This window comes from Leguminivora glycinivorella, chromosome 21, assembly GCF_023078275.1.
Source record: "Leguminivora glycinivorella isolate SPB_JAAS2020 chromosome 21, LegGlyc_1.1, whole genome shotgun sequence".
Lineage (NCBI taxonomy): Eukaryota > Metazoa > Arthropoda > Insecta > Lepidoptera > Tortricidae > Leguminivora > Leguminivora glycinivorella.
Genome location: NC_062991.1, coordinates 13,929,191 through 13,956,194, shown reverse-complemented (window position 1 = coordinate 13,956,194; position 27,004 = coordinate 13,929,191). Strand labels below are relative to the sequence as shown.

General features: G+C 36.1%; 1 protein-coding gene and 2 long non-coding RNA genes across 3 annotated transcripts in view; all 3 read left to right on the top strand.

The window, feature by feature from the left end:
* The window catches only part of LOC125237399 (vinculin), a 90,584-nt gene that overhangs the window by 12,596 nt on the left and 50,984 nt on the right, over positions 1-27,004 (top strand). The window lies entirely within an intron of this gene.
* Positions 19,060-19,744, top strand: LOC125237400. Its single transcript, XR_007178321.1, has 3 exons — positions 19,060-19,137; positions 19,245-19,389; positions 19,604-19,744. It is a non-coding gene; the product is annotated as an uncharacterized LOC125237400 (long non-coding RNA).
* Positions 19,755-21,590, top strand: LOC125237401. Its single transcript, XR_007178322.1, has 3 exons — positions 19,755-19,857; positions 20,568-20,770; positions 21,468-21,590. It is a non-coding gene; the product is annotated as an uncharacterized LOC125237401 (long non-coding RNA).

Here is a 27,004-nt window from a genome sequence, read left to right as displayed (position 1 = left end):
GTAACTTGAAATTTACAGTTTGCCCCCCTTTCATTTTGGCCATTTTCTACAATTAAAATTAATAAATTTAAAAAAATTATACCTTCTATTTGTAGAGGTTTCCAATGTTCACAACTATTCCAAATTTCAAGTTGATAGCATTAGTAGTTCTCGAGATATTTAGGAATGTGACAGACGGACAGACAGACGGACAGAGTCGCACCATAAGGGTTCCTGTTGTACCTTTTTGGTACGGAACCCTAAAAAAAAACTAAATCTAAATTGGTTCATCCGTTCGGGAGCTACGATGCCACAGACAGACACACACACACAGACAGACAGACAGACAGACACGTCAAACTTATCACCACACACCCACACCCCGTCGTTTTTGCGTCGGGTGTTAAAAAAGCACTATGGTAGATCGGACAAATAGTGGAGCAGCAAATCTTACTGCCTAAATCCTACCCTTCCTTGTGAGAAATGACAGTATTTTCTTTATTAAATTACTAAAATACATAATCATTACTCAACTACAAAGTAACACTTAATTAGAAACTAACAGAAAACAAAAAAAAACAAAAAAGAAAATGGTTTATTTCCAAATTAAAGGCACACAAAGTTACATTTTATACTGACCCCCACACTAGGCTAGGCCTGTCCCGTCAGGGAAATCGTACGGTTAACAGAAAGATTTTACATTAAGCGGCATAAGACAACAATACTTTTTTTTCTATTGCATATTAAAATCTACACATAGCAACAAAATTAAGACTCTTCAGGAGCGGAAATGCTAAAATGGCAAGCCCTTTCAATTTGAAAAATTTAGTTAAGTATACTAGTGTTATTAACTAGATTTATCCAAAAAAAATGTCCATTCAGAACAACTCACTTAAAAGATATTGCAAAAAAATCTTTAAATCGAGGTTCCGCTCTCGACTGTTTCCTCCTTCAAAACTTAATCAATCGTAACGAAATTTGAGAATCTGAATAACAATGAAATAATCTGTGTCGGACCGTTTAGTTTTTTACCAATTTTGAATACCACACCTTTTTTGCGCCATAATCAAAAAGGCCGTTTTTGGAAATTTTTGATGGGATCTAGCATCTTTAAAAATAAGAATATCAAAAAATCAAAACGGTCCGACACAGATAAAAATAATAATAATCTGTGTTGAAAAAATCATTGCTCTATCTTCAAAAATCAGGGAGGAAATGGTCGAGAGCGTTTGTATGGAGAATTGACCCCTCCTGTATCGTATTAACTACAACTACTTATACACTAAGCCTAAATAAAAGTAGCGCGAGTCATTGTTGCCAGGACACTGGCCGTATTATATTACCTTTCTGCGGGGCTAAACTTACTCTTTGAGTCTTGTGGAACGTTCTTGTGGAAAAATATTAGCATTCGGAAGTTCTAGCAACACTTCACCACTCTTTTCGGTAATGATGGAACTGACTACATATGATACGTTACACTCTCGGCGTGGGTAAACACTTATCACGAAGCTCGCCGGCCTTGCGGCGGCCGTGACCTACTGCGACAAATGAGCTTGCACTCGGCGCCGGTATCATACTAAGTGTCAGCACTATCTTTGATAATTAAAGAAATATATTATGGTAATAGCAGGGGCGGCTCACTCCGCGATTCTATCGCCGCGCTGCAAGTACATGCTGGCGGCCGCGAGTTCGCGGCCTAAATCAGGGGTAGCGCGCGTTCTCACGGAACGCACGTTTGCACTTTCTATTGTTACATTACGTCGCGAATTTTTTTTAGGGTTCTTATGCGATGTCCACGTGTGGAATGGCTAATAATGCTTAGTTAAATAGACATCATGAATAAAATAGGACAATCTTACACAGATCTTATTGATTAAGTCCCACGGAAGAGTTCAATAAAGCTTGTGATGCTGAAGGAGGCTTAACAAAATATATAAATACTGAATATATACCTAGAAAGTACCCAAGACTTGAATATATACTATAACATTTTATCTGAGAATTAATTCGTTTTAATCCATATAGGCAACCCTATCATCCGACGCTGCGCACGTGCGGCTCGTTTCTTTGTTAGAATTTTGTAGGCATTTAAAAAGGCGGCATTTCGTGAACATCAAAGCAGTGGGCCTTCTGTACTTGTACTATTATATATTCTGTGGTAATAGGGATGACGACTACATAAATAACCTAACCACAAAATTAAAATTTTGAAAAAACCCTCGACCGCGACATAGTAGGCCGATTTTCATGAAACATGGCAGAACACTTCCGATTAACTCAGCTTTCAGACAAAAAAAAACTAAATCTAAATCGGTTCATCCGTTCGGGAGCTACGATGCCACATACAGACACACACACAGACAGACAAACAGACAGACAGACAAACAGACAGACACACACACACACACAGACAGACACGTCAAACTTATAACACTCCCCGTCGTTTTTGCGTCGGGGGTTAAAAAATGGCATTCTGTTTAGTCCGTCAGTTAGATCGTCCAATAATAAATAAAATAAAATAAAAAAAATAAAAAAGCCCCTTTATTTCCTTAATTATTTTACATGCAACATTCACTTATTTCTTTTATAATTTTAATAGTTAAACATGATTATATCTATTGCTATTTATATCATCAACTTCTAAATAATTTCATTTTACATCATGTCATCATCATAATATAGTTAGTGATATTATATTGTAAGATTATTCATTAATTATTATTATTATTATTTCTTATTATTTTAATTATTATTATTATTGATTGAATATTATATTTATTAATTTAATTTAATGTTTAAAATTAAGGACCTCTTATCGAGTAAAGGCCTCCTCCAAATTTGACCATGTCTCTCGGTCCCTCGCTATTTTTGTCCAGTCTTCCAATAATACTGAACACATTGTTAGCGTCTATTATTATGTACATGCAGAATATACCTTGAACAATAATATTATCAATTGAATGTTAATTCCTATCGTTGAATTTGTATTAATAACGTTTATTATTTATCTGGCAACACTACCTCTCACCTCATTGGTCGTCGTCCCTGATTGGTCGAGTAAAGGCCAATCAGGTCACAACGAGCAGGTAGTCAGTAAAATGGCGGGACAGGTAGTTAATAAAAAGGCGGTGAGGCCACTTTTCAGGCAGTCGTTTATGGTGTGTCAAGTGATTAACAAGTGGTGAAAGATAGTGTTAAACCGACATAGAAATATATAAGGTAAGATGTATTTGCTTAGATAAATTGTGAAGCATGTAAATAAATTACATTTATGAAAATAAATCATATTATTGATTAACTTGGTGTTTCCCTTTTATCTCAGAAGTGGGATACAGGATTATTATTTTCCGTTAAAACCTCTGCCCACGTCATGAACGTCGTGATTGTTTTGCTCCATAAAAATTAAAAGATTTTTTTTTCTGACTAATTGAAACCACTTTTAAAAAAAGTGGCGACACCAAGTTAGTACCAGTATTGTTTTTAATTTGCAGTAAGAAATGGTTTTGTTTTCGTATGGTCTTTTAACTAACGTTTTAAGTGGTTTTGTGTAGATTATTTGCCAGGGCTGCACCCTGGAATAGTCTACACATCTACATATTGCATTTTGCCAGAACTACACTCTGGAAATGCATTATCATATTTTAACTAACATTATAAGTGGTTTTGTGTAGATTATTTGCCAGGGCTGCTCCCTGGAATAGTCTACACATCTACATATTGCATTTTGCCAGAGCTACACTCTGGAAATGCATTGTCACATTTTAATTAACATTTTAAGTGGTTTTGTGTAAGCTATTTGCCAGGGCTGCTCCCTGGAATAGTTTACACATTTACATAGTGCATTTAGCCAGAGCTACACTCTGGAAATGCATTATCATGTTTTAATTAACATTGTAAGTGGTTTTGTGTAGATTATTTGCCAGGGCTGCTCCCTGGAATAGTCTACACATCTACATATTGCATTTTGCCAGAGCTACACTCTGGAAATGCATTGTCACATTTTAATTAACATTTTAAGTGGTTTTTGTGTAGATTATTTGCCAGGGCTGCTCCCTGGAATAGTCTACACATCTACATATTGCATTTTGCCAGAGCTACACTCTGGAAATGCATTGTCACATTTTAATTAACATTTTAAGTGGTTTTGTGTAAACTATTTGCCAGGGCTGCTCCCTGGAATAGTTTACACATCTACATAGTGCATTTAGCCAGAGCTACACTCTGGAAATGCATTATCATGTTTTAATTAACATTGTAAGTGGTTTTGTGTAGATTATTTGCCAGGGCTGCTCCCTGGAATAGTCTACACATCTACATATTGCATTTTGCCAGAGCTACACTCTGGAAATGCATTGTCACATTTTAATTAACATTTTAAGTGGTTTTGTGTAAACTATTTGCCAGGGCTGCTCCCTGGAATAGTTTACACATCTACATAGTGCATTTAGCCAGAGCTACACTCTGGAAATGCATTATCATATTTTAATTAACATTTTAAGTGGATTTGTGTAAACTATTTGCCGGCGCTGCACCCTGGAATAGTTTACACATGTACAAAATGCATTTTGTCAGGGCTACACTCTGGAGGTGCATTATACAGAATTAATTTGATTTATAAGTCACCATGCGAAAACAAATCATATATTTCACGCCTTAATTCGTTAACCATTTTAATCATAATGGACCATTCACTATTTTTAAATCTGCTACTACAGATCATGAGCAGTCGGGGCGTGAGCCCGGGCGGCAGCGGCGTCAGCGGTAACACGGAGGGTGAGCCAATCAGCGCGGGTCGCCGCAGTCGTGACCCGGCAAGGCAGACTCCGCGGCGACGCAGCATTCAGAGCGAGGGAGCGGATGGGAGTCTGAATACCAGGCAAGTCCGTAAACGCTCAACTTATAAGTCAAAGAGCAGGGAGCCGTCGGTGGTCATTTCAAGGACCACTCGTTTAAGACGGCAAAGCTCCAACATAAATTACGATAACCAAAGTGCCAGAAGTCGATCACGGATTCGCCGACAGGAAACTCCGCAACGGTCTAGAAGGCGATATCGCGATTACAGCAGATCACGTTTTGGCTCTTCTGATGGTGCGTACGAGGCGAGGGAGACGCGACGTCGTCCACGTAGTAAGGACTGTATCGTTAATTATAGGGACACAACAAACCTCGTCTAAATGTTGACATGTGCATAATTTTGTATTATTATGGTCCGAGAGTTTGATCTGAAGGTATTGGTAAGTACTATTTGATATAAGAAGGTCTGATATTTTTTTTATTTTAGGGACTTTATGGTACTTTCATTAAGGTCTAGCAAATACATTTTGGACAACCCCTAATCTGGCTTAATTTGAGAATATCTCAAAGACTTTTTGTACGATTTCGACAAACAAAGTTTAATATGCTGCCAAAATATATTTTTTAAGAGTCCTCTTCATGGTTGTTCAATTGGGTACTTGCAGAATAAATGCGGTGAATTTATATAATTTAAAAAAACGCATTTTTGAGCAACGTTCCGGTTTGCCGTAAATTTTTGATACAAGCAGGATGAGAGAAATAGATAAAAAAATTAGGCATAGGCCAATGTCTAATAGACATTCATGGTGTTTGAACAGTGCCTAAACCAGATCGATATAAACAGTGTATGATAGTTAAATTCGACATCAAAGTCGGAGTTAGCGTAAGCACCATGCCACATTCTCTAAATGGCCGCTATACACAGATCATGAACTTTATTTTTTTTAAATAACAGTGGCTAGACTATGTCTAGATATTCTGCTTTGTGGATCATGTGTCGTTGAGGTTCGCACTGTACAATTTTTTTTCGCAATTGTGTCGTCTTGTACGCACTTTGTGATTTTTCTAGTAGCATTTGTCCGAAATCGTAATTGGTACTCGGGAGGATTAAGTCAATGCTGTCTAAACCACATGCTTTACGTCGAGTTTCTAGGACAAAATGCGTACCTTATTATGTGCCTTATTAAGCCCATGTCTTGTTATAAGAAAAAAATATAATAGCAAATAAATACGGCTACTCAAAGTTGTCCCCATATTTAACGATACAGTCCTTAGTACCAGTAGTTACGATAGCCCGGTCAAAAGGTTGTTAAAACGAAGACGGTCACGTGAACCCTCGCGTCGTTCGCATCGTTTGCCGTCTAGCGGTCGCGACAACTTATCGAATAATGATCAAAATATTCTCCATAAGTTCTTGGATGTTTTAGCTAATGTAAAAGGGAATTCGACCTCTAAGCTTTCTTTAACAAACGTTGTCCCAGAATTTGATCCCATGTGCAAAGACCAAACTATTATAACTTGGCTTACTAAAGTAGAAGAATGCGCAGAAATTTATAATTGGAATGAACGCGAAACAATACACTTTGCTATACCAAAATTAACAGGCGTCGCAAAATTGTGGTATCAGGGTTTAAACTCTGTGCTTTATAGCTGGACCGAGTGGAAAAGAAAGCTTATCGAGTCGTTTCCATGTAGGCAAGATTATGCAGACTTATTAGGCGATATGTTGGCCAAGCGTGCGCGTTATGGGGAGTCACTAGAGCAGTATTATTACTCGAAAATAAACCTAATAAATAGATGCGGTATCAGCGGTCGTAATGCGGTAGACTGTTTATTACACGGTGTAGATGATCGCGCGGTTAGAGTAGGCGCTCAAGCAGCACGTTTTCGGGTGCCTGAAGATGTCCTTAAATACTTTAAAACCGTTAAATCCAGCAGTAATAAAGAACAGAACGACAAACTACCCAGAGATAAGAGGTTCGATCGTAACAATGATAAAAATAGGACTGAAAGTACAAGAAAAATAGCTGCGGGTAGTATCACTATAAAGTGCCATAATTGCAATGAAGAAGGTCACAAAAGTTTTCAATGTAAAAAACCACCCAGCAAATGCAATGGATGTAACAAATCAGGTCATTTAGATACATACTGTAGACTCAAATTTGCTAATAAGTCACGAAATGTCGAAAACTGCAATAATTTATTTATTTATTTATTTATTAGTAAAAACATGTTTACATGACATTACAGTAAAACCAATGCGTCACGAAACTTAGATTTTAACAAAAAAGAGAGAAAATAAATAGAACAAAATTAAAAATAAAATTAAACAATTGATTTGGGCGATGACGTCACAGCGTGGCTCCGTTGCGTCGTTTGCCCCGGTGTGGGATAATGGCACTTCAGTTGAAAAACACATTGCTGTAGTAGACAGCGCGTCCGGTACTAATCGTAAATACGTGATTGAAATATTTGTGAATGGAAGTCCCATAACATGCTTGGTCGATTGTGGTTGCGAGTGCACTCTTCTAAGAGAATCTGAAGCTAAACGTTTAGGACTAACCCTGATATACGATCAATTGCCGTCGTTAGTAGGTGTCGGTGGTAACATTAAGGCACTTGGTCGAGCTTTCACAAATGTAACGGTTCAAGGTATACGAGAGAATATCGAGATCATAGTAGTAGGAGATGCAGACATCAAATATCCTGCTTTCTTGGGTCATACGTTTACGGAATTGCCTCACATCACAATCATTAAGACCCCCGATCAAATCTTTTTCGAAAAAGATAGTCAGACTAAAATATATCTAACTATCCGCAATGACGTATCCATTCAGTCAGGTCAGATATCCGCTATCCCAGTAGAATCTTTGAATAAGTATACAGGGCAGATATTTGTGAACGGTACTGTTAGAGGCACAGATGATAATAAACACTATCTGCTTCCTGGCGAATACAAAGTAGTAAATGGGGTAGGGCACTTGCTTGTTCAAAACATATGTAGCGCTTCAATCTCGTTTAAAAAGGGCTCTTTACTAACCCGCTCTATCCCAATTATAAAAAATCGTGATGTATGTTCTGTGTCGTACAATGAGGTCGGATTCGATGAAGGTGTCCAATGTGGAAACCAAGTGACCGCAACTGAAAGACAGCAGCTGAAAGAGTTACTTACCGAATTTGCAGATTGCTTCTCATCTAGTTTGAAGGACATAGGGTTCACTAAGGCAGGCGAGATGGTTATAGAACTTACTGATTCAGATCCAGTAGTTTATAGACCTTATCGCATGTCATATAGTGAGAGAACATTAGTTAATGATATGGTCCAAGAAATGATTGACGCTGGGATCGTGAAAGAATCCTCGTCACCATACGCTAGCCCAATTGTATTAGTTAAAAAGAAGACAGGCGAAAAACGATTGTGCGTAGATTATAGGGCGCTTAATAAGCGTACCAAAAAAGATCATTATCCTCTACCTTTGATAGATGACCAATTAGACAGATTAGCCGGAAACAATGTATTCATTTCATTAGACCTTGCGTCTGGCTACTATCAAATTCCCATAGAACCAGCGTCACAAGAAAAAACTGCGTTCATTACGCCTGATGGTCAGTACCAGTTTACTAGAATGCCATTCGGCCTTGTCAATGCCCCATCTGTTTTTCAACGGACAATCAATAAAATCTTAGCAGAGGCCAAAATTAAGTATGCTCTCGTATATATGGACGATATCTTGATTCCTGCACACTCTTTCAGAGAGGGTCTAGATCGACTGAGGGAAGTCCTTTCCCTGCTTCGACAAGGGGGACTCACCCTAAAGTTGTCAAAATGCCATTTTTTCATGGATAGCGTAGAGTTTCTTGGGTTCGAAATTAACGCAGACGGAATCAAACCGGGACAAAAGAAAACTGAGGCGGTTTCAAAATTTCCAGTTCCAAAAACTCCACGTGAATTACAACAGTTTCTTGGCCTTGCTAGTTTTTTTAGGAGGTTTGTTCAAGGATTTGCGACATTAGCACAACCTTTAACAGACCTACTGAAGAAAAACGCTGATTTCACTTGGGGACCTGACCAGGACGAGGCCTTTGAAGCCATAAAATTACATTTAACACAAAGACCACTGTTAGCCCTCTATGATCCCAAAAGAGAAACACAAGTCCATACTGATGCTAGTAAATTTGGCATAGGCGGGATTTTATTGCAAAAAGACGATTCCGGGGTATTTAGGCCAGTTTCGTATTTCAGTAAAAAAACTACACCTGATGAACGTAAATTTCATTCGTTCGAACTGGAAACCCTTGCAGTAGTCTCGGCGCTTAATAGGTTTCGAGTTTACTTACTAGGTATCCCTTTTAAAATCATGACGGATTGTAACGCATTGAGAACGACTTTATCTAAGCGAGACCTTGTACCCAGGATTGCGCGCTGGTGGGTGCAATTACAAGAGTTTGACTGCGACATTGAGTATCGACCTGGATCGAAGATGAAGCATGCTGATGCTCTAAGTAGGAACCCGGTAGAGGAAGCTAGGGAGGAGCCACATGTCCTAGAAGTACTTACTATTGGCACGGAGGACTGGATCACCACCGTGCAAAACAGTGATGATGAGATACTACGTATTAAAGAAATACTAAGTGATCCAGCGTCTAACGGGCTCAAAGAAACGCTCAATAATTACAAAATAAAAAATGGCAAGGTGTATCGTATCGTAGGCAAAGAGGACAGTGACATTAGATGGGTCGTTCCTAAGGGTGTGAGGTGGCAAATCGCCAAAATGAATCATGACGACATAGGACATTTCGGGTTCGATAAGACTTTAGGACGTATACAACAAACTTATTGGTTCCCAAAAATGAGAAAGTTCGTAAAAAAATATGTGAGATCTTGCTTAGAATGTGCGCGGACTAAAGATCCGACCGGAATGAAACAAGGGGAGTTACATCCGATTCCGCGAACAGAAGTCCCTTTCCACACTATACATGCAGACCATTTAGGCCCGTTCGTACGGAGCAGAAGGGGAATTGTTATCTTTTGGTAATTGTTGACGGGTTTACCAAATATACTAACATCAAACCAGTAAAAGATACTAAAACCTCAACTACTATTTGGGCTCTAAAAGAACATATAAGCTGCTTCGGAGCACCCACAAGACTCATAACGGATAGAGGAACATCATTTACTAGCAACAAATTTCGCGCATTCGTAAAAGAAAAAAATATAAAGCACATCCTGAATGCCGTAGCAACCCCTAGGGCTAATGGGCAATGTGAACGTTATAATAGGACCATCCTTAGTGCGTTATCTACAAAAACAAACGACAAAGATGACAAAAACTGGGATGAGTACATATGCGATATTCAAGTAGGACTTAACACTACCGTACACAAAACAACACAAAAAAGCCCGTCGGAACTCCTTTTTGCGTTTAACGTTAATTGCAGCTCTGAAAATGTCTTGAGTGAGGTATTAGACGATACTAGGGGAAGTAATATAAAAGACTTGCAGGAGACTAGGATTGAGGCAGGAAAACGTATAACACGACAGCAAGAAAAGGACAAAGCGAGGTTCGATTCTAAACGCAAAACAGACTTAATTTATTCAGTAAATGATTTAGTTAGTGTAAGGCGGGAGGTTCCAAGCGATGGTACGTCAAAAAAGCTAGCTGCTAAATTTCAAGGCCCATACCGGGTTTCAAAAGTGTTGCCTAACGATCGTTTCTTAATAGAAGACACCCCGTTAACACGCAAGCGCGGTCATCGTAAATATGAAAATGTGGTCGCAATAGATAAACTAAAACCGTGGCTAGCATTTAATAGAGATCTAGAAACTTCAGAATCTGATGATTACACAGATTCCGATAACACATCAGCTCCTGATGTCCAGTAAACTTGTAAACTAAGAGAGCTATGATTTTAATTATAATTGTCTATTGCAACCTCAAATATCCTGTACAATGCCTATTTTGATGTTCTGATTGTGTATTGATCAATTGTTATAAAGTAACTTAATTTAATTTATGATGAATATTTATGAAATATTGTTAATAAGGTTTCATAAATCATACTTTTACTAAACTTAAGTCTATCTTTTAATCTTATATGTATAATGATAGCAAATTATATATTTTAAGAGTGTGTGTAAATGAAGCATGCGAAAATTATTATAAAATTTAAATAATAAAAAAAATCTAGGGCAAGATATTATTTGGTATCTATAACATTAAATTGTATACAAAATTTTAATTTCACTTATAACGCGAAGGGACTCGCTTTTGTTTAGGACGGCCGAGCTGTTAGCGTCTATTATTATGTACATGCAGAATATACCTTGAACAATAATATTATCAATTGAATGTTAATTCCTATCGTTGAATTTGTATTAATAACGTTTATTATTTATCTGGCAACACTACCTCTCACCTCATTGGTCGTCGTCCCTGATTGGTCGAGTAAAGGCCAATCAGGTCACAACGAGCAGGTAGTCAGTAAAATGGCGGGACAGGTAGTTAATAAAAAGGCGGTGAGGCCACTTTTCAGGCAGTCGTTTATGGTGTGTCAAGTGATTAACAAGTGGTGAAAGATAGTGTTAAACCGACATAGAAATATATAAGGTAAGATGTATTTGCTTAGATAAATTGTGAAGCATGTAAATAAATTACATTTATGAAAATAAATCATATTATTGATTAACTTGGTGTTTCCCTTTTATCATTTTTCGCTTTTTTTGATTAATGAAAATATACAAAGATATAGAGCATCAAAGTTCCGGAGTGGGGGCTTGTGACGTCACTTCTAAGAGTTCCAAGTAAAAATTGTACCTAGGCGTGACGTCATGCGAAACTTCAACGCACTGTACCGTCGTCATTTTTCGTTTACGAGAAAAAAGCAAAAATACGTGTCTAAAATTCTTTGATAACCTAACTGACGGACTAATTCGCTTTTTTTTAGTCGTGTCGCTTATTATGGAAATTAAGAACATTTTAAGAAATCAGCGGAAATAATATCTTAGTAGTGTCCAGCGGGGCTAGCACGCTAGTGTGATATAGCTTATCGCGTCGGTGCGTCCTTTTCGCGCTTACAAATAGTGCGAAAAGAACGCTCAGACGCGATAATCTATATCACACTAGCGTGCTAGGCTCGCAGATGTATCTCATTAATAACTTGCATCGCCTGCTGTATTTCTGGACCAACAAGACCTTAAATTTTCAATAAAAAGAGCTTACTCTCATCTTAAATGCCGACAACTTTTTTTATACCACGTCGGTGGCAAACAGGTATACGGCCCGCCTGATGGAGAGCGGTCACCGTAACCTATGGACGCCTGCAACTCAAGGGGTGTCACATGCATGTTGCCGAGCCATTAGAAACTTGTACACTCCTTTTTTGAAGAACCTCTTACTGTAGTTCATCGGGAATACCTCGACAGGGAGCTGATTCCACAGCCGGAGCGTTCGTGGGAGGAAATTCCTCTGAAACCGCACGGTGCGCGACCATTTAGGTAGCAAGGTGTGTGGATGAGCGCCCTGTCGATGGCGAGCGGTGCGATGATGAAAAGTGGCCTTTGGCATCATGTCAAACAGTTCTTCAGAACACAACCCATTGTACAGGCGATAGAACACACATAAGGAGGCGAAGTCTCTCCTTAGACTTAAGGGTTTAATACCGTCTGTGAGTGTGGGATCGTCGACAATTCGTACAGCTCGTCTCTGGATCGAGTCAAAGGGTCCAAGCTGGTATCCAGGTGCTCCTGCCCAAAGGTGACAGCAGTACTCCATGTGGGGTCTAACTTACCCCAAATACAAATTTTCTAATACGAGAATGTCAACGAAACTCACATCTCTGCTCCATGACTAATACACAGAATAAACCCTTTTTTTACTTAACATGTACACTTATAGTCTGTCAACCGGATTATGACTAAAGTATGGTATCCCTATGAAACGACCAAAAAGCAACAATTACGTCAAACAGCCGCAGACGCAATAATTATACCCCAAATTTACACATTGCTGCAACTTTAATATGCATGCCACGGTATTCATTTTTAGTCAAACTTGACTAACAAAGAATTACAACCGTTTGTCTATTTTTCAATAACCATTTCAAGATTTTCTATCAAAATCGCAATTACTATTAATTCTTCTAAAAAATATTAATGTCAAATTTATAAATTATTTATTATAGTTGCTTAGTAAATTTAAACAAATATGTTCACGAATAAGATACAACTCAAACGCGAACAATTTAAAACCCAGTGTTGTTAGCCCGGCATTTTTTTTTTTAATTTACCTTTTTTTTGTGACAGGATTGGGTTGACCGTATATAAAAATATTTTAAATTTCTTATGTATCTCATCTCATCAAAATAGCCATTATCTTTAGCTCATGGTAACAATAACCCATGATATACAACCGTAATTAAATATTAACGCAGGCGAATTTCCCACAAGAAGTTTGTCGCGCGTCGTCAGTCACATGTTAGGCAACCACTGCAGCCTGTGTGCGCTCGCGACTTTTAATGAAATCACAACATGAATACTGCAAAAACCCTTTAAGTTTTCAAAATTCACTGAAAAATAATTTAAATTCTCACTAGAACGTTAACTGGAATAATCATTTAAAACTTTATCTTCTTGCTACACTGTCATCCGAGTTTAAATTTTTCATAATCCAAAATGTGTTTACATGATCTACAATTCACCAAAAAAAAAAATTTGTAATGAATTTTACAACCGGTAATCAATTATTCGCTTAGGTACTAAAACCAACAGGGACTGCACATTACAATAAAATTAAATCTTAAACACAAAATAATACGACGTACTAGTAAATAACTACTTTATTCACTTTGGAGTTTTAAAACTACCTGCAAGTTCATCACGCACTTAATTTTTAAATAGGTACTTACAAATATGGCTTGTAAGTACAATCTCCAGAAAACTTACATCTTGTTATTCACCATAAACTCATTGAATGAAGTACGTTATTGTTAATGTCAAAATAAATCTCAATTTTCTATTGTGGGTAAGTGGTACGTTAACACTTCTGAAATGTGGAGCTTCACCATTATCCTACTCTGAATATTATCTACACAACAAGGGGTACTCACAGATACACTTATTTGATAGATCTTTTACGATGTGCTCTCTTCGACCACTCGACCCAAGTGAACGAGCCGGTCGTGTCTCTCTCCCGTCTTGCCATCATCCCCACCACTTATTGAACCTACCGCCGTGTTGCCAGTAGTATAATATTATTTTACCAATAACCCGTGTATTTTTAGGGTAACGTAATAATGTTGCCACACTTCAAATGTATTTTACTGTTACCATAAGTGTAATTATAAATAAATCATGACATTTGGTAGGACCCCGTAGTTGTGCATAGCAATCCAGATTCTTTTTACCTTTAGGAACTTGCTATTAGGGGTAAATTTAAGTTGATAAAACTAAGGCAGTAATATATTCACTTGAGGTATAATAAGCAGAGAGAACGACATTTGTGAAAGAATTTAGTGCGTTGAGATAAGAGTGTGCGAGATAGGTAAAATTGTGTAAGGAATATAAATACAGGAAATATATTAAAAATATATACAAGACATTATTTAAAATGGGGTTAATTGTTTCCGACCCACGAGTCCCTTATACGTAGGAATAATAGGTGTATAATATAACAATATCTGGGCAACCGAGCTTCGCTCGGTTCTGTTTCGTATCCTTGACATGTGTCGCCATCTAGTTCAAAAATGAATAGTACCTACATCGAGCGAAAGAATTCTCAGCCTTAACAACACAACTACTCCACACGAGATGGCGCGCATTTCGCCACAAAAACTCAAATAGTGTATTTTCTATTCGTTTTAGCCTTGACCTGTGTCGCCATCTAGTGTTTGCAATAAATAGTACTTACATCGACCGAAAGAATTCTGTCTTAACAGTACAACTACTGCATACGAGATGGCGCGCGAAGAAAAACGCATGAAAACTCGAAAATTCGCGTTTTCCGGGACCTAAGGATAAGTTAGACCGATTTTTCACCCCCAAAAACCCCCACATAACAAATTTCTGCGAAATCGTTAGAGCGGTTTCCGAGATCGTCAGTGTAAATAAATATATATATAAATAAATAAATAAATAAATAAATAAATATACAAGAATTGCTCGTTTAAAAGTATAAGATAGCCTATTATAAGGACCTCGCTCGAGCATTTGGACAAACCAGGTTGCTGATTCAATTTATGTTTTATCAAACATTGAACAAATGGGATCCTTAGAACAAAAGTAAACTGATGTAAAGTGTCTTTGCACTACTTAAAAATGTACTACCATAGTAGTAGATATCAAATATTTAATCAAGGACCCTTTAATCCCAGTATAATTTTATATGTTTTGGGATGTTTCTGCAACCTAGTCCTCTACCGTCAGGATAGAAACTGCTCTGCCTACCCCTGGTCTATCAAGGAAACAGAATATCTATTTTGATACCCTTTATTGGGCCTATTCATTGACCTTCTTTTGATACTAAGACAAATACTTCATTGATCTAGCCTTTCGAACGACAAAACCCCAGACTCACACGCCATCCCATATATATATATTTTGGTTCGGCCATAGCCATCGAAGGTTGTCCAAGATCTCAAAATATAAATTCTATATGCGTGCAATTTCCCACGTTCCGAGTATAGTGGTCCATTGCTTGACATCGTGTTTCACTAGTCAATGCTAGAATTGTTTGATCTCCCAGACAACGATATCGTTAACCATATTATGAAAATGGAATGATGATTCCAAAGTCTGCCAATCTCGAGGCCAGTGTCAATGATTCAACTTTTGTGAACAATCTTATTTTTATATCAATGATTCTCCTTGATAGCGACAGGATCCTAACATCCATAGATGTCCTATGCCTCCCTAGTATTTAGTATTAGTAATAATTCCCACAAGTTATCCTTTAACTCTAATAAAGTTTACATGTTAAGAACAATAAATAAAGATATTAATCCTACTTTCACTGAAATAGCAAATTATCTTACTTAGGAATGAGACAATAGTATGGAAATCCTTCTAAACACCCAAGGAGATTCTAGCTAATAGAATGTGTATGTACATAAAGTAATTATGTGTAATATTTTATGTATCTATTTTGTTTCATGTAGTAGTCATATTAGAGATACTCAGATCTCAATTTTAATTAATAATATTCCAAATTAACCGTTAGAGTTAATTGTATGTAATAAATAAATTGAAATTTGTACGTCTTTAAATAATTACCACATAAATATAACATTCATGAATATCTTGTTCATATGAAATGAATAAGTACCAATATTAAAATTATCACCTTCAGATAATAGCACTAATCTAAAATTACAAATATAAACACATTTAAAATAAACAATCTGGTCACTTACTTGTAGTCTTCAAGTCTATTTTACCAAGATACCTTCTCGCCAGTCTCCAACCTCTCAATGCTCGTGCCTCAAGTCCGCTTCCTTCTTAAACTCCTGATGTGTTCCCTTCAATGCTCCCTAGTCGAATGACTCCACCTATTCTTCTGAAGTGAGCTCCTCAACGTTCCCTAGCCGAATGATCCTCTCTGACGCTGCGCTCTGAGTTTTATTGTCCCGATTTTAACGCATGCGCTGTGTTGTTAAATGGCAAATAGTGCCTAATGTGCCGGATGTGCCAGTTGTGCCTAAAACGCCTATTGTGCCTAAAACGCCTATTGTGCCGGATTTAATTCCGAGAATTTCTATTTTTAATTTGTTGGAATTCCATTTTGTATGTAAGTTGTTTTCGTTTTATTTATTTGCAATTTTTAAGTTTTTATCTCTGTATGCATTTGTTTCTAAGCATAATTATTATAGATATATCTTATGATTTGAACCGAGGACTGTGTGGTCCGTTACATCTGCCCCTTTTATTTTCGTTTGATTCAAAATAACATTTTGTGTTAAACGAAAATAACCAATAAAATAATTCAGTTATTGAAATTTTCAATTTCCCATTTTCATAGTTGTGGTGAATAAAAGTGACCAATACTCAAAAGAACCTCACTGATCCAGCACGAATTATGAACTTAATAGTTACCCAGACACATGAGTCAAATTGCCACCAGCCAGAATTTTCATTCCAGTAAAAGCATTTGGTTGTGAATCAAATGTACCCAATGGTAAAATCCTTGCATCCTCATATGGGTAGTTAGTCACATTGTCCGACAGGTAACCCGCTATCTCCATTGTACAGATATTATGAACTTACAAAGATCTCTTCACTAGAAAGAAAAAGCCTTTCTATTCTCAGGTAGCCACTGACAACTGTTCTCCCCATAGTTCAAGGAACCAGTCCACAACTCAATACTAATCAATAATTTTCCTCCTTTCTCGGCATAATGTCCTATGTATAATTATAAGAGTAATCAGACAATCAATGTTTTAATCAAGTCAACAATTTTATAAATATGATTCCATGTTAAGTCACATTTTTTTTTTATATATGCCAGACAAAATTATCTGATTTATCCCATAAAGACACAGGGTGTGTGTTTAGTTCGTTTGTTAGCGGCATGTAGAGTATGTTGTTACCAAAAGAATGTACCTGTAAAAGGTATAAATTATTTATCCTAACACCTAACTCTTTTGGTATCAAGTTTGTGTAACCCTTTCCCCATTTCGAAATTCCAATAACTGCCGTCACTATTCTCAGGCTTGCAAACACGAAGAAACCCTTCCTATCTTCAGATAACACTTCATCCATTCATCTAGCTAATTCCTCTCTTCTTTCTATTATGCTAATCTCATTTATACTACTCGTTCAGATTTCATCCTTCCTCATGCGCTCAATTTCACTGTTTCTGACATACCTGCAAGTCTACTTAGATAATGACAGTAAAAATAATATCATAATTAAAAAGCTCTCCCTTTTTCTTGTTGCTATTTCAATTTTTCAAATTGATCAGAAATTAAAAATAATAAACATAGGTACTTATATCGTAAGTACAGAGACTATGTTATTTTTTACTTTATGAATCACCTTATGCAATCACGTCTTACATTTAACTTTCGCATTAACCCTATACAAACGGCACGCAAAACTGCAAAATATTGTATGTGATGCCAATTACCGTTAAGTATTAATTACTTACATTTTTTTTTAACCTATAGTTCAAGACGCAAAGTTAAATCATGGAAGATGATACTGCTAAGAATTCTCCTTTTGTAAGTAGGAAAAATAATACAAGTACCTAACTTGTTACGCCTGACTGCTCTGATAACATCTTCCAACTCTATGACATAACTATCTTCTAGTATTATCGTTACAAACATACACACATACATACATACTGACCTATCATTAGCTTATTAACATCAGGCGGGCCTTATGCTTGTTTGCCACCGACGTATTACATAAAAAAGATGGAAAGACACATGAGTGAAAGTTTCCAAACATGACGAAATATAAGACTTGGTTGCACATAATAATGTACGTACTATTTTTCTAAATAAATGATTGCAACGATTGTTGCATTGTTATTCAACGATGGTAACATGGCTAAAGTACCGTACACCGACATCTACAGATCCAACTGAAATCTTACTTTGTTTCGTAACCGATTGAACAAGAATTACGTTTCGAACAGTATGCGAGCGAAACCGCGGGCAAAAGCTAGTAAATCCTGTACTACTACGCATTACCTATTTATGTCATTTTATAACTAATATGGTTCTACGATCCGTTATTTAGCAAAACATAGAAAGTTTGAAATTTGGTGTTCTTTAACTGACCTTTTAATTTGTCATAGTATACTAAATGTCTAAACAAAGTTTTACTTTAAAAATATTTTTTTTTTTCCTTAATGAAATTCCACAAAATATATTATTTATATGAGTCATGGATGTTTTCCATGTATACAGCATGTTTTTATCCATTCAAATAGGCATATCGTCGCTTAGCACCCACAGCACAAAATTTGATAGGTTTGGGGCTAAGTTGAACTGTGTAAGATGTCCCCAATATTTATTTATTTATTTCATATTTATATAAAAAAAACATTAAGATTGAATGTAAACGTCAAATCACTGTCTCTATTTTATTATTCTACAATTCGTTACACATAGTCTGCAGAGCCCCATTCATACTGGATAAATTTTAGTCGCATCCGGTCCGTCAAATGTCTTATGATCTATAGAGCCCTTTTGATTTTTCTATGGCAACATTTGCTATGCTGACGTCATTGCCACGTCATTACTGTCAATCAGACAGAAATAAAAGAAAAATGGATGCCGTTCAGACGTACACGCATTATTTGGAACAGAAAATTACGTAATTTATCGACCTGCTGGCTTGTATTTGTTATAAATCATAAAAAAGTGAGTAATACATTAACTAAGTAATGATATATGTTGTTAGTAATGTGGTAAATACAACACAAAATGTGTATAACGAATGTAATAAATAAATGCTTGTTTGGTTTTAGATTATGGAAAACATCATGAACAATAATGAAACAAACCGAACCTTTAGCTACAATAATAAAATGACCCCATGACGCCAGTGGAACTACGTGGTTTTCTTTCATGATGATTTGATGATACCATAATGGAATTAGCCAAGTTTTCGCCGTAAGTAATAATGTATTTAACTTGTCCATCACAAAGCAGTTCATAGTTTAGTTTAAATCTTGACTTGCTAAAATGGTAACATGTTTTCCAATAGAGAGATTGTCTAATTCCTATAGCGCACTACAATAACATTCTAATTCTGGTCTTAGAGATGGAGAATTTTAGTAAGCCTACAACTTCCTATTTCTTATGTCCGCCTATTTACATGTTTCAGGTATTGGGTGCTAGATGCCCCTTGGAGTTAAGCCCCAGTGCCACTATACTACCTTACCAGTTATGTGTGGGTGTTATAGTCCTAAGACACCCCGGAGGTACAAAGGGCCTTCACAAACTCACGCCACGCCTTCCTATCTTCAGCGACCCACGTGACCTCGCTGCCACTCACAGCTCCTTTTCGACGGACCGCTTCCATGAGTAGACAAGGCACCGACGATCACGGCTTGCATCACCTGTACTGCTTCGTAATATGTAAGTTACACTTTTAATGTCTAATGATTCTGTAATCTGTTAACTAATCTCACCTAGTGTTAATAAAATTATTTGTATGCCTTGAATTATAAGGTACGGGTTCGAACCGCGACCCATTGTCCTTGAGAACTGTCATCTGATATTTGCCAGTTGCTTTTGAGTGAAGGAAATCATCGTGAGGAAACCAGACTAATTTCAATAGGACCTATTGAAAATTAGTGCCTACGCCAAATCCTGGAATTAGCTGTCAAGCAGACTCCATGCTTCCATGAGCCATGGCAAACACCAGAATAATGCAAGGAGGTTGAATGAATTTTAAAGTATGACCAAGCAATGTTGGTTTTAAGCAAAAATTGTATAAATGAAGAATGTAAGCATTACCGAATGTCAATAATAAGAATCATGCTTAGTTTGTAATCAAGTAGGCCTGTACAAAAATGCCCCTTCAATTTTTATTTATTTATTTAACTTTTATGTTGTTGTTAAGTCAATTATCTCTCTTTTATTCTATTTGGCTAAACTTTATTTCGATAATAGTTTAGTAGGATAAAATTTGAAATTTATCCCTTAATTAAAATAGACCCTAATTAATAAAATGATCAAATACCTATTTAGTTATAAAATCTCTACCAATCTTATTCTTATAACTTATGCTTATAACTAGGACTTATTTCCTACTTAATTACTAAATATATTTTTAAATTTTCCAGAGTATGCTGAACACCGCTGCCATTATACTAGGAACAACGTCCTGCCCCTTCCCCGGCTGCGCACAAATTGGAACTCCATTGGCATGCCCCTTTGACTGAGCAACTTGTGTATGTGTGTGTGCTCGAAACACATTCACTGGCAACAGAATGACTCCCAGGCTGACCTGGCTCAGTTCCTGTATGTCTGATCTACATCCACAATGGTAAAATGTTTTATTTATTTATTTATTATTCTTTGGTTTACTCTAGGGTAAATAATATTGTTTGCCCTTATTCCTGATTCTAATAATAGCAAGTCTATTACAGACTGACTCCATTTGTTCATTCAACTATTATACTGTGCACTATATTTGGCACAAACACTACTACTAAGTCTAAAATCTTAAGTCTAGCTTATTTATCTACATTCATAAGTACTTAATCTATGCTAACCTGCTCCATCCACTGATAACTGGTTTAAAGACTCAAAACACAGACTGACGGATAATCTGACAAAGTCATAAATATAGGAAACCTATGATCAACTTCCTCACTCTATTTTATAGTATACTAGAATTAGTGTAATCACAATCTACTGATAAATATTTTAAAAAGCTTGCTCTTGGCAATTATGCTTTCCTATTGTAACCTTGGGTTATATTGTAGACTACTCCATAGTTGATATATTTACTAGCTACATGCTACCTAAAGAGCTGAAATTTTATAAAACCAATAAGTGGGATGACAATACAATATTACAATATCATTGAAAGCCAACTTCATGAAGATGTCTTGACAAACAATGCAATTCATTATATGACTTGTTGACCTGTATGTATAAAAAAGGAATGCACATCCAATAGTGGAATTGCATTCTAAATGTTTTAACTGAAATGTATTTACCCTTCATTTTTGTTCCAGGTTTCAATGAAAGAGTTAAAATTCTTCTCCATGTACAATCACTTCTAACGCCTACACTGACTACACCAAATATGATCATCACTCAACGTGTCTCACATCAAGATACTTTTCAAAAGTCATCGAGAAGAGGAACATAATATCTTTTTTCCCATTGTTGCCTGAATAATCCTAACTAAAAGTTACTTCTCTATTCTATTTTTCCTGCATGGAGTGGCGCTTATCCGTCTAATGGAAATGAAATGAACATATATGCTCTGGGTTTTTTTTGTTTTTGTGCACCTTTTCAATATTACTAATAAAGCATTTTGTGGGTGTTTCATTTACCACCTTCCTTCATAATTTTGCTAGTGTGTGATTCACCATATCCCTAATTATTAAATGCAATAGCTACTGCAATCTGTTCACTGATGGGAATCATTTCATGTTAACACAGCTCTGAATACTATCTTATATAATGACTCAGACTGACTGTCAATAAAAATATTCCTAGCTATAAACTTGCCTGAGGTTAATGAATGGTGTGCCTAACTCCTTACTTGAGTACTTAAGAACTATGCTTAAATTCTAGATTGTATGTTCTTGACATTCTTGTCAATAAGCTACTTGAATGTTTGTCTCTTTCAAGTAATTATAATTTGTTCACACTTCAGTGGAATACAACTAATCCTTAGTTGTTAGTAAGTATGAGACGTGCTAATTGCTACTCGTTTCCCTATAATTATGAATACTATTATTTATTTTATTGTTAATCTCATTTAAAGATAAATCAAAATCAGATCAATGAGTTTCCCTATTGACAACTTAAGATTAAACAACCTCTATTTGTCAGTATAATCACAGCTACAATAGATATTTCACAGCTTAACGCTTCTCTAGATCAATCATCATTTTATTTCCTAGTTTTTCTGTAGCTGATAACAGCTTATCACTAATCATTGATAACACGGAAAAGGGGCGAGACGATAGTGAGGTAAGAGTGAACATGATATTGTCTTGCTGTCAAAGTGACATCTACCATGATATGCGACACTGTTGACACATGAAGAATAGATTTTGACAAAATGTACTTAATCAAGTCTGTGTATCGCATACTGTCATTAATTTAGCTTATTCTGTTTCTTAAAAGAACATGCCAATACTAGCAACTTGTACATGACATATATACATACTACATGCCAAATCTAGTTAGAAATCAATTCCTACAGAGGCCCACAGAGCAAAGTATCTAAAATACTAGCAGTATTTCCTTGCTTATTTCTACTTAATTTAGTGAGACTGGCAGATATATTATAACCAACAGAACGGAAAATCTTGATTCACTAAACAGTAAAAGTTTCTTTTATCATAAAACATGTAGAACCTTTTAATTTTAAATTATTTATACGTATCTAAGTATTTATAATCTTCCATGATATCGTTTTAAAGAACCCTCGACACAAAATTACCACAAGACAGTCGATCTGTGTGTAATTGCTTTCAGTAACGACTAATTTGTTTTAGTACAAAACTTTCCCAGTAGATAAATATAACTGATACCATTGAGGTTTTATTTTTGCTATAATCTCTTGATTATCGCAACAGAATAAATATTAGCTAGAAACGAATAACTTTTCTAAATTTGCCATTCCAATTGAATTGTTTCATTGACAGCTGGTTTGACATTTTTACAATAGCCTCAAATACTTTCTTTTATCCCCGGCAAGAATATTATATACCATGGATTTTGCGTGCCGACCAATGAGTTGAAGCCAGGTTCATTCACCTTTACTCCTATGTTCTATCTCTTTCCGACACTGTGATGTATTGCCAGATTAGTTACTAAAAAAAACGTATAAAACATTCTTCAATCAAATTGACTTACTTTTCTTTGTATTATACGAAAAAAAACTCAATCAAAAACCTTATTTCTCCGGTATTTACCTCCTGCGTACTATGGGAACACTAATAATAAAAAAATATGCCCGATATGTCAGAATTGTCAAAAGTCATTCACCGATTCAGATATTTATTTTGCGAAATAAACGTTTTTCGACGATTTACTTAAGTTCTGCGCTATGTATTGCATAGTGAACCATTGTGGAAGTAAATGGAAACCGAAATCCGACGTAAAATTTCACAAGTAAGTACTTATTTTACCAAAATGTTCATAAACCTCGCTGGCAATAAATTTTCTGCTATTTTGCTTGTAATCTTGATTAGTTCTTATCATTATATTGTTTTCATTGTCTCAAATTATATCAAAATTCCCACGAATAGGTTTAGAACGATAAATATGACCTTTAAAGAAAAATAATGCTATGTGTGGTTTTACGACTAGGGTGACCAATCTTTTTCTTGCATGGTATTTACTCTTATTGAATGGAGCTAAATCTATCAACTTGGTACGGTTTCTATGTTCATAGTTCATATCACAGTATAATAATACCAACTTTATTGTTTATGTCTTTACAATTAACATGAATAATATTAAACTTTTCAGTGTTCCAAAAGATGAAGGAAGGAGGCAGCGTTGGCTGTCGATTGTACCGATAAAAGGAAATGTTTCAGAGCGTTCGACAATTTGCAGATTTGCACTTTAAGCCTGAAGATTATGACACAGAAAGAAATTTTAAAAATCGGTCCAGTAACGACGGAGATATCGTGGCATAAACATTAAATTGAGATACATATATATACATATATACATGCGAAGAGAATTGAAATACGTACGAATTGAGAACCACCTTCCTTGAGATTTGGGGCGGCGCTTAAAAATAAAGATACTGTTTTAAAACGTCCTAGTATTTCATTATTTCCCCATTGACAAATACTTCCCTTATATTTTTGTGGCTATTCCCACTAGTTACCACCAAGTTTTTACCTGTCCTAACTACTGGGATTTTCCCCACATTGTTAATTACCACACCGGGGTTGATAGCTACTGGGATTAGTTTTCCCAGTAGTTACTACCAAAATATTATTGTGATAGTTTAAAGTGACTGAAACATTTTTTAATAAATACAGGTGTCAGTAAAAGAAAAGTTATATTTTAAGCCTCGTGTTGCAACACTCACCACGCTCTTATTCTGGAACGGTTCTGAAAAAAAAATCCCAGTAGTTTACCACTGGTAAAAACTGTACCGTATTTTGTGGCGTAAGGCAAAGTAACTGCAGAGTGGTATAGAAATGGACCTTATTGGCGGTTGACAAATTAGTAAGGTGCATTAGAGTAATTCCGAATGACAGAAATGTTCAGATAATTCCGAAAGGGGAATCTTGATATGACGGAAATAATGGTGATTTCTATGCGACTTTCCTAATTAGACGACTTTCGGAATTGCCCTAATGTACCTTACTTTTTGAGTTTGTGAGGATGGATGTTCACTTTCGTGATAAAACGATTGATCGGATTTGAATTTAATAAGTTACAAAATTAATCAGTCGTATAAACGTAATACGTCAAATTCCGCGGGATATCCCTAATGTATGCTTAATCATGGACACCCTAAAGAAAGAGATGCAAGACCGGCGTGACGTAATTCAAGGTCAAATTTTCTGGCTTCAACGTAATGTTCGGCACGCAATATCCATGGTATATAATATTCTTGATCCCCGGTGTCCCTAGTCGATGACAGTTTTCTGCACGTGTTATCTCTTATCAGTCTGTACGCACGTTGTTGATCGATAATTATGTTATTGTTTACATACAATACCATGTGCACACGCGATTCCAATTATCGTATAAAGCCGCGTCCTAAGTTCGTAACGGGTAACGTTTATAAGTTTAGTTTATGCTAGAAGCGCAATCTGTCATTAGTTCTTTGAATAGTGAATTAAAGTGAAATAAAAATCTAATTAGATAAGTGATAAGCCTACAATGGTTTTAAAATTACACAGCTATGTCTAAAGTGAGTGAAATGTGTTGTGCAAAGTGCAATGTTTCTGTTTCAATATCGGATTATAACTTTGTTTAAAAATCCAGGTTAGTGACCTTAAACTTACAAAACATACTTCAAAATGAAACGTATCTTAGAAAACTATCAATAGCTTGATTGCCCCTTAGACTATTACGCAGTGGTTAATAAGAATAGACGAATGATACAAAATTAAAATAAAGTTTCAGCATGAAGGATAGCAAGTTCCCAAAAAGGATATCTCATTCACAGCAACACTTTGTGACAACATGTCACTTGAATATGCTAACAATTGGACATATTTAGGGTCTATTACATCCTGCGGTCACGGTCTCCACTTTATAACACCCCGCTACCCCTTAATTAAATACACCCTAAATTACCTAACTTAAGTCCAAATTGTTAGTCCTAATTAAAACAATACACTATTAAAAATTGGCCATTAAAACAAATACTGTGATCGTCTAGTAAGTGGTAGGACCCCGTAGTTGTGCATAGCAATCCAGATTCTTTTTACCTTTAGGAACTTGCTATTAGGGGTAAATTTAAGTTGATAAAACTAAGGCAGTAATATATTCACTTGAGGTATAATAAGCAGAGAGAACGACATTTGTGAAAGAATTTAGTGCGTTGAGATAAGAGTGTGCGAGATAGGTAAAATTGTGTAAGGAATATAAATACAGGAAATATATTAAAAATATATACAAGACATTATTTAAAATGGGGTTAATTGTTTCCGACCCACGAGTCCCTTATACGTAGGAATAATAGGTGTATAATATAACATAGCCTATTATAAGGACCTCGCTCGAGCATTTGGACAAACCAGGTTGCTGATTCAATTTATGTTTTATCAAACATTGAACAAATGGGATCCTTAGAACAAAAGTAAACTGATGTAAAGTGTCTTTGCACTACTTAAAAATGTACTACCATAGTAGTAGATATCAAATATTTAATCAAGGACCCTTTAATCCCAGTATAATTTTATATGTTTTGGGATGTTTCTGCAACCTAGTCCTCTACCGTCAGGATAGAAACTGCTCTGCCTACCCCTGGTCTATCAAGGAAACAGAATATCTATTTTGATACCCTTTATTGGGCCTATTCATTGACCTTCTTTTGATACTAAGACAAATACTTCATTGATCTAGCCTTTCGAACGACAAAACCCCAGACTCACACGCCATCCCATATATATATATTTTGGTTCGGCCATAGCCATCGAAGGTTGTCCAAGATCTCAAAATATAAATTCTATATGCGTGCAATTTCCCACGTTCCGAGTATAGTGGTCCATTGCTTGACATCGTGTTTCACTAGTCAATGCTAGAATTGTTTGATCTCCCAGACAACGATATCGTTAACCATATTATGAAAATGGAATGATGATTCCAAAGTCTGCCAATCTCGAGGCCAGTGTCAATGATTCAACTTTTGTGAACAATCTTATTTTTATATCAATGATTCTCCTTGATAGCGACAGGATCCTAACATCCATAGATGTCCTATGCCTCCCTAGTATTTAGTATTAGTAATAATTCCCACAAGTTATCCTTTAACTCTAATAAAGTTTACATGTTAAGAACAATAAATAAAGATATTAATCCTACTTTCATTGAAATAGCAAATTATCTTACTTAG